This window comes from Solanum pennellii, chromosome 3 (assembly GCF_001406875.1).
Source record: "Solanum pennellii chromosome 3, SPENNV200".
NCBI classification, from domain to species: Eukaryota; Viridiplantae; Streptophyta; class Magnoliopsida; order Solanales; family Solanaceae; genus Solanum; species Solanum pennellii.
The window spans coordinates 41516717-41525183 of record NC_028639.1 but is presented as its reverse complement, the minus strand read 5'-3'; the positions used below and the strand labels follow the sequence as shown (position 1 = coordinate 41525183).

At 32.4% G+C, this 8467-nt stretch overlaps 1 long non-coding RNA gene across 4 annotated transcripts; it reads left to right on the top strand.

Annotated features, from left to right (window-relative positions):
- Positions 1-647: 647 nt before the first annotated feature.
- On the top strand, positions 648-7198 carry LOC107012626. Of its 4 annotated transcripts, none has more exons than XR_003577179.1 (5): positions 648-1053; positions 1935-2132; positions 2459-2646; positions 3022-4541; positions 6860-7198. It is a non-coding gene; the product is annotated as an uncharacterized LOC107012626 (long non-coding RNA). The 4 variants fall into 4 exon arrangements; XR_003577181.1 differs by lacking the exon at positions 6860-7198 and having other exon boundaries at positions 651-1053; positions 3022-3693; positions 4336-4681; XR_003577180.1 differs by lacking the exon at positions 6860-7198 and having other exon boundaries at positions 661-1053; positions 3022-3107; positions 3618-4681.
- The last annotated feature ends 1269 nt before the right edge of the window (positions 7199-8467 follow it).

Here is an 8467-nt window from a genome sequence, read left to right as displayed (position 1 = left end):
TTCCCAAGCATCTTATAGTTTCCTATTCATAAGTGTGGCGTGCATCACAATTATGAATATGAATCTACATAGATGTGGTTAAGTGAGACATTGACTATAGAGATATTCAACCTCATGCTCTGGTACCAAGATTGTCACATCTGTGGAGCACCCCCTAGACGTAACCGGCGTCGTCGTCCTCATCAAGGACTAAGACAAGCCTCTTAGCTTACATCATTAAATTCATATGTTAAAAATGCGGAATTTTTAAAAACCTTCCTTTATCTATCATGAGTGTTACATAGACCCCTCACATTCACATAATATACTCATATCAAGTATACATAGACCCACTACACCATTTTAGGCCTACAACCTCACTTAATCTTTACAACTCTTATAAAGTGTTGCCTATAATATTTTTGTGTACACATTTAAAGTGTAGCCTAAGTTTTTTACTTTTGGCTTCACTAATATTTGCAAACACTTATAAAACGTATTCTTTAATGGTATAAACTACACTTTATAAGCGTTGTTAAATTATGATTTAATTGGCAACACCTATTTACACATATGACCACACTTTTAAAGTGTGCTATTTTTATAATTATAAAAAGCACACATAAAAAGTGTGGCCCTAAAGTTTTCACCTAAATATTGAATTCCCTCCAGCATATTCTTCACTTAACCTCCTATTTTTATTTGTCAAAAAAATTATTAAAGTTAAAATCTTTTTGAAGTCTGTTTGCCCTAAATAAGAAAAACCCTCTCAAATGCATAAGAACGGTGTTTTCCCCCTTTTAGAGATTTTTCATAGCTCACATAACAAGAAGTATTTCTTCCATCAATACATAAATTAATGATATTTCGGAAGCCGGACGATTTACAAGAACAATAGACGCAATGGGTGATTACACTTATGTGTCGGAGCTTTGGAGGAAGAAGCAGTCAGCTGTTATGAGGCTCTTATAAAGGGTGAGGTGCTGGGAGTACCGTCAACTCCTTTCTATCGTCAGTGTCACCAGGCCTACCAAACTTGACAAGTTATGCCGCTTGAGATACAAGGCGAACAAGGTACATTTGTATTTCGTATAGTAATTTACTCGGTATGTTCTTAATGGTAGGATTACGGATATTGTATCTTTTTTGCAATATTTGTTCATAAAAGGAGTATTGAGTTTTGATATCTAATGGAAATGAAGTTTGAATCATGCTCTCTTCTGATTTATATTTGTGTTCATTAGCTGCCTATGGGTTAAGTCTGTCTCACTGTTGGGTCTTATATTATTATATTTGTGTTATGTTGGAGACATACATCTGTGATTGCTGAGTTTCTTGTGAAGGCTATATTTTTCATCATTTATGTCAGTTTGTAGATGCAAAAGATAGAAACCCTTATATAGTATACTCTGTTTCTTTTACTCATTCGAGCAATAGTAAGAAATCATTTCATCTATCATGTTAAATGCTACCTTTTCCATTGTATGGACTAGTTTTGAGTTATGATTAAGAGTGTGTTTGGGACGAATTTTCTCATGTTTGGTTAGGGCAAAAGTTTTGGAAAATGTTTTCCAAATCAACTCATTTTCCTCAAAATTAAGGAAAATGACTTCCCTTCAAAAATTAAGGAAAACATTTTCCAAAGCTCTCCTCCAATTTCAAATTACATTTTTTTTTGGAAAAAACATCAATTTTTTAAAAAATAAAAATATTTTCAATTTCATAAATTATTTTCTACTCTAGTAAAAATAAAAGATGTTCCTCAAAAATAATTTTTATTCATAAATCAAACACTAAAAGTCATTTCCAAAAAATATTTTCTACTCACCAACCAAACATGAGAAAACAAGTCCAAAATCTACTTGTTTTCCAGGAAAACATTTTCTAGGAAAACATTTTCCATGGAAAACATTTTCCTTCATACCAAACACACCCTAAGACTATTTTCTTTCCAGGGCTATGTGGTCTACCATGTTGGTGTGAAACGTAGTTTAAAGAAGAGTCCTGTTTCCAAGGGTATTATATACGCTAAACCCACCAACTAGGGAGTCACCCAACTAAAATTGCAGTGCAGAAAGCGATCTGTTGCCGAGGAGCATGCTGATAGGAAATTTGGTTGTCTTAGAGTCCTCAACTCATAATGGATTAATTAGGTATGTGCTTTAACATATTACCTATTTCTTCTACTTCGGAGTGCATTTTATGTTCTAACATGCTAGAGTGCAAAGCTATTTGGATTTGTAATTGAGACAGAACTGTATTTTATTATCCACTATTGACTGTTAAAACTTGAGATCTTTATCCCTATTATGGTTTGCAAGGTGGTTGAGTTTATTTTCAAAATTAGCAAGATAACACTCTGTAAATGATATTATTTCGTTGACTGAGTTACTTTTTCATTTTTTTCACATCACTTGTACATTTTATAAACATACTTTAATGGTAGGAATAACATTAACCTTAACCTTCTCTTATGCAGGATTCAATTGATTTGAGGTAATATTGGTTGATCACGCTCATGCTGCTATTCGCAATGATCGAAGGATCAACTAGATCTGCAACCCAATGCATAAGCACAGAAAATTGTGTGGTCTCAATAGCTGGTAAGAAATTCAGAGGACTCTGAGGAAGAGGACAACTCCACCACAAGTCTCGGCCATCAAGAAGGTCAACCTGGACCAGGAACCACACTTTGTCTCTCTGCTGTTAACGTTGAATAGCTTGACCTTTTTGAGAGACTGTCACTTGTTTAATTTTTTGCATTATCTGGTTTTAGCTCCTTTATTTTGAAAAATTCAGTTATTTACAATTTCGAACAACTATTTTTGTATTTGATGTATCCATGTTCTTGCCGAACGAGTCTCTTGAACTCAAAACAATAGATTCTAGTACAATTTTATGTTGAAGGTATACATTTCCTTGAGAAATGTTATTTCAGAAAGCAAATTGTAGAATGGTTTGAGGTTTTTCTAAATTTTTCACATTCCTGGGTTTTCACTGACTACATACGAATAAACTCATATTTTTCTCTTTGTTCATCAGGTACAAAACGAAATGCTTTACTTAAGAAGAAGATGTCTTGAATTCGCATCACATTGAAAGAATTTTGTTGGAATATAGTTTATCAGGTAGACGTTTCTACCTTTAAATGTCTGAATTTATTTTAATTTGGTTTATTGTGTGGGGTTACAGTCTTACAGATTTGGTTTGTGGGTTTTTTTTGTGATGTTGATACGATTTGTGTTAATTGAAGTGACTCCAGCTTGTAGTAGATATACACACATTAGATTCTTTGGCATGGGCATTATTCATTATATAAGAATGAGAATTTCTTTATTATTAGACCAAGAAACTTATTCGAGCTAAAATCGTCTATGATAATGTAGGTTTTCATGTCAATCTTATTTGTAGTTATGCGATTTGGGTTACTTTGTCTGTATTAATTCATGAAACTCAAGTTTCTTGTATTGGCTAGAAAGAATTCTAGTCTGTAGTAGTATTAAACCATCAGATAACAAAGCATACCTCCTTTTCACATAGATTTATTTTTGACCAAAGGAAAATTAGACCAATCAAGGGTCTCTATTTGTGCAACTTTTTGATGAATTTCACATTATTAACGGTTTATAATTTATCAGGTACATAAGATCAAAATGTTGTTGTTTTCTTTACCTCAATGGACTTATGTATCCTCTATATAAAAGGTGTTATCAGGTAAATCGAAAAACATTTGTATCCCAATTCTAATTTCTTTAAAAGGTATCCAAATTTTTAACTCTGTGTGTCAAAGAGATTCTATATTATCAAGTATTACTAAAAAAGAATCATGTCATTGTTTATAAGGACAAGAAGTGATTTTAAAATTTTAATAACGAGACAACTCTCTTGATTATCTTTAATCAAGAGTGTTTTGAATCCTCGTTCTTGTATTCATTGATCATTTTTGAAAGTTAAATGCTGTCAGCACATAAAAATGAACAACAAGTAAAAAAGCTTAAACCAGCATAAAAGTCGATAGTAATTAAAAGAATACTTTGACGAAATGTTCTTTTTAGTTGATGCAAGTTTTGATATAATCATTGTGATTAACCTTTTAAAAGAAAAGTATTTACTGTGACTAGGACAAACTTTTCCCTGAAAAGAATAACTCTGTTCTTCAGAATTAAGGAATCATTTTAAAATATTTGTGGTTGCTGTTTAGTTGTCTCATGTGACATTCCATCTCATTTTTCTCTGTTCTTGTTTCCCTATTGGTTTCATGATAATTAAATAAGACAACTATGTCAACATTATTTCACAGCGCTAGTTATAAGTACAGAGCGTTGAAAGAGTATGTCTTTAACAAAATTTTCACAGAGCTGTTTAAGGGGCCATTATGTGTTGTCTACATGCATAGTTCTATCCAGAAGGAGGATAACAACCCTGGATTGACCATCTTGAGGTGGATCTACGAAGAGCTCTCTTCTGACTATAAGGACAAGCTTCAGGCTGTATACTTTGTGTATCCTGGGCTCCCGTGAAGGCTTTTTCTTGGAACTCTAGGCAGATTTTCTGAGTGGAGAGTAAGTAGTTTCTTAAATAGATAAAAATCTGAACATGGTAATTGTATACCTCACATTTTCCCATGCATTTTTGGTCGAGATTGCATATATTTTATTTACATTTTTTGGTTGATTAGTCGAGATTCCATTAATTTTAATTACATTGCACTTTTGACCCTCTTATTTCCAAGGAACAAGATTTTGCTCATCTTGATTAACTATAGTTCTTACGCCTTGAATTTGGATCTAAAAAATTGTGTCATAAGATCTTTCGTATTGTTGGAAAATACTTTCCAGGCAATTTTTAAAAACTCAATATCAGTTATCTTAAGAATACTTAAATATTCCTGACTAATTTTGACAAGTAATCTATTATGCTCTACCTCAATATTATTGTTTTCTGGTTGTTAAGTTTTATGAGCAACTTACTAATTAAAGTGGGATTTTATGAATTTGTATTAGTTGAATGTGTAATAGTTGAGTAGTTATGTAATAGTTATGTATATGTGGTGTATCTTATGTAGAGCTACAATGGTGTACCTGTATTGGTGTAAATATGTTCAATAGATGTGTGAAGGCTTAAAAAATGAGTCTTTAGGTGATATAGTTATCTGGGCTTTACTTTGACGTTCTCTACTAGCTTTCTGAACTATCTGTTTGTGCTTGAATTGTTTTGAGTTGTTGTTAACCTGCTTGGTTGTCGTCATGAGATATTATTCTGTGTTACATTCTTATGATGTTGTTAATATGTGGAAAGTCGAAATTCATATGAAAGATGGACACTTTGTCCTTAGGAATTTCATACGAAAGATGGATACTTTGTCCTTCGATTCCTAACTCCTTTATTCATTTTAAGATGGAAGAAGTAGGAGGTGGTTATTAAAGTGGGTTGTAAAGAATAGCAACTACATTACGTAATGGCTACATAAAAAATCATTATCTACTTATATTTGTTATTCGATACTTCTCTTCCATATACTTCTCTTCTTGGTATTTCTATCTCATTCTAATGTTATATTCTACTTATATTTCTAACAAGTTGTTGGAAATATATTAAAATTGGTAGAACAACAGCTCTATTATTTTTCTAGATAGTCATGTTAGAATCTAAAAAGAAGTCGTTAATCGAATTTTTAATATCTAGCAGCACGGGGATGCATTGACTATTATGTGTCAAATTAATTACTTCCTTCTTGGTTTCAATCTTATCCTTTCATTAGACTCATAATCTTGATCAGCTGAACTCATATCTACGTCCTACTTATTTAATAGTTGAGCAGTCTGGAGGAAAGTCTAGAATTCAAGATCCTCTTTTCAAATTTCCATCACCCTTCACTGAAGTCATGTTTTCAAAGAGTTGATGTCGGAGTAATGCTCTGTTGCTCATGGCAATTAAATGTAGTTTCTCAACTACTACTAACAGTTAGCTGCAAAAGAAGATTCCCTTCAACCTAAACCATTCTAATTTTACTTGAAAATGTAGTATAATGTGCACTCAAACTGCCTAGTGAAGACGAAGAGAGGAACTTGAAACCTAGGAGTATGTTGCTTTACATGTGAAATCACACATCTCTTTTTGAGAATTAATCACCATCGGTCAATATTAAATCCAACATTCAACTCTATAGAATTGTGAGTAAAAATAACAAATACTTAAGTATCATGATGATATGATTATAACCTTTCACAATATTCTGTGATTCATTCTAAGGAAGGTAAGCTATCTATGGAGATTGCTCTACTGAATCTGTCTCCTGAAAATATAGGCAGGATAGATAAGTTAGTCACAGTTCTAGTTCTAAATAAATCATCCAAAGAGGATATGCTTCAGAGACGATGCCTGTAGCAGCTTAAATAGAACGTTAAAGAAAAGAATAAAAGAGAACCACTTTGCATGATGATATCTGAAAAAACTGATAAATTCCCCAGGAAGTCTTCAAAATGAACAAGAAAGAAATTTTCGTGACTAAAAAGTTATCGTCATGTATATGGAATTCAATTATGTATGTTTTTGCCTTGCATGTGGAATTTGATTCAACTAGCATTCCACAATTTCATACTATGCTGTAACTCACATTTGAGATACCCAACTCAATCATTTCTATTTTTTCTAGTATAATCCATCACAAATGCACTATGTCCCCTTTATGGTTCTCTAAGTTAATATTTCTGGTTAGGGTGAAGGGAAAAGGGAGAGGTGGGGCTTAATTACGTTTAATTGGTGTGGAGTAGAGAGATTCATGGTACTGTAGGATATGCATGTTTCTGTAGGAGTCTTGATTTTTTTAGTACTAGTAACTTATGTCGACTGATAAATGTTAATTGGGTGATGAATACAGGAAAAGATTCTGAACCTTGTGTCTAAATTGGAAGAAAATGATAAGGCGATCACAAAATTCATGTTTTCGGCTAAACAATTGGCTGAAGTAGATGCAGTATCCCATGGCGATCACAACATTCATGTTGTTCCAATGTTCCAACATTCAAAATTGTAAATAACTGAATGTTTCAAAATAAAAGGGCTAAAACCAGATAATGCAAAAATTAATCAAGCAACAGTCTCTCAAAAAGGTCAAGCTATTCAATGTTAAAAGCGGAGAGACAAAATGTGGTTTCCTTTGTGTTTACAATACATGCAGTCATGTGCTGATAAATGTTCTATATGATTTTATATATATATATATATATATATATATATATATATATATATATACATACATGTATATATATATGTATGTATGTATGTATGTATATGTATATAGTGGCCAGAAATAAACTCGATCTCGTTTAGTGAATGAGGATGAGTTTTTTGTACTATTGTCATATATGTTTGAATATATTTAGTTTTTTTTGGCATTTATTAATATTAGATATCTTTAATAAATCACTTTTTAAGTATTGGTTGTACAAGACACATTTCTCAAAGTTTATTTGAAATATATATCTTCGATTTAATTATTAGCTAGTTTTGTGTTTTAGGTTTAATTATGTGATTACATATTGAATGCATGCAATTTAAAAGTGTTGTTTTAGGACGTCCAGTGTTAATGTTACAATTTATAACTGTTGCTCCAGATGAGATATAAAGTTACACTTTGTAAGTATTGGTCCAGATGAGATATAAAGTTAAGCTTTATAAGTGTCGCTCTAGATGACATATAAAAGGCAACACTTTTGAAGTGTGACCAATAACACTGCAAAGCCAACACTTTTAAGTGTAGTAAAATAATAAATAGGTGTCGCTAATGCTTCACAACAAAGTATTCCCTTGTACCGATTTGGCTACGCTTTATAAGTATAGCCAAAGATGGCGACATTAAAAAACTGTTGTCTACTGTCAAAGGTTACGCTTCTTTATGCCACACCCTAAAAAGTGTTGCTTAAAGTCCAAAAGTGTAGCCTTTTATCAAAGCCACACTTTTTGCTAGTTTAGGCTACACTTTATTGGGCATAGCCCATACAACAATATAATAAAGCCACACATAGGCTATACAATCATTAATACTAAAATGAAAGAAATGAACATATTTTCTTTAAGACTAATCAATAGACGATGTTAGAAAAGGGCATTGTCCTTGAAGTGGTGCGGACCTACCCAACTTGGAGAGTGAGAAATCCATGTCATCCTTCAAAAGTCGTCACAAGCCCTTCAACGTCCGGAACCTAAACTGCTGGGGTAAAAGGGAGAAAATGGGGTTAGCACATCACTTGTACTAAGTATAGGACCATATGCATACACACATAGAAATCATGCTAAAAGGGACATTTCATTAAAACATGCAACTTCATTTGAAAATCCTTATGCACATTGAAGAACCAATACAAGTCAATAATACATATTTGGCAATTCAAGACCATATACATCACAAGAAGAACAATACTAAGTCTAGTCAAATTAATATGCATATCAACACAATTGAACATATAGTCAAGACAACTCTATTATC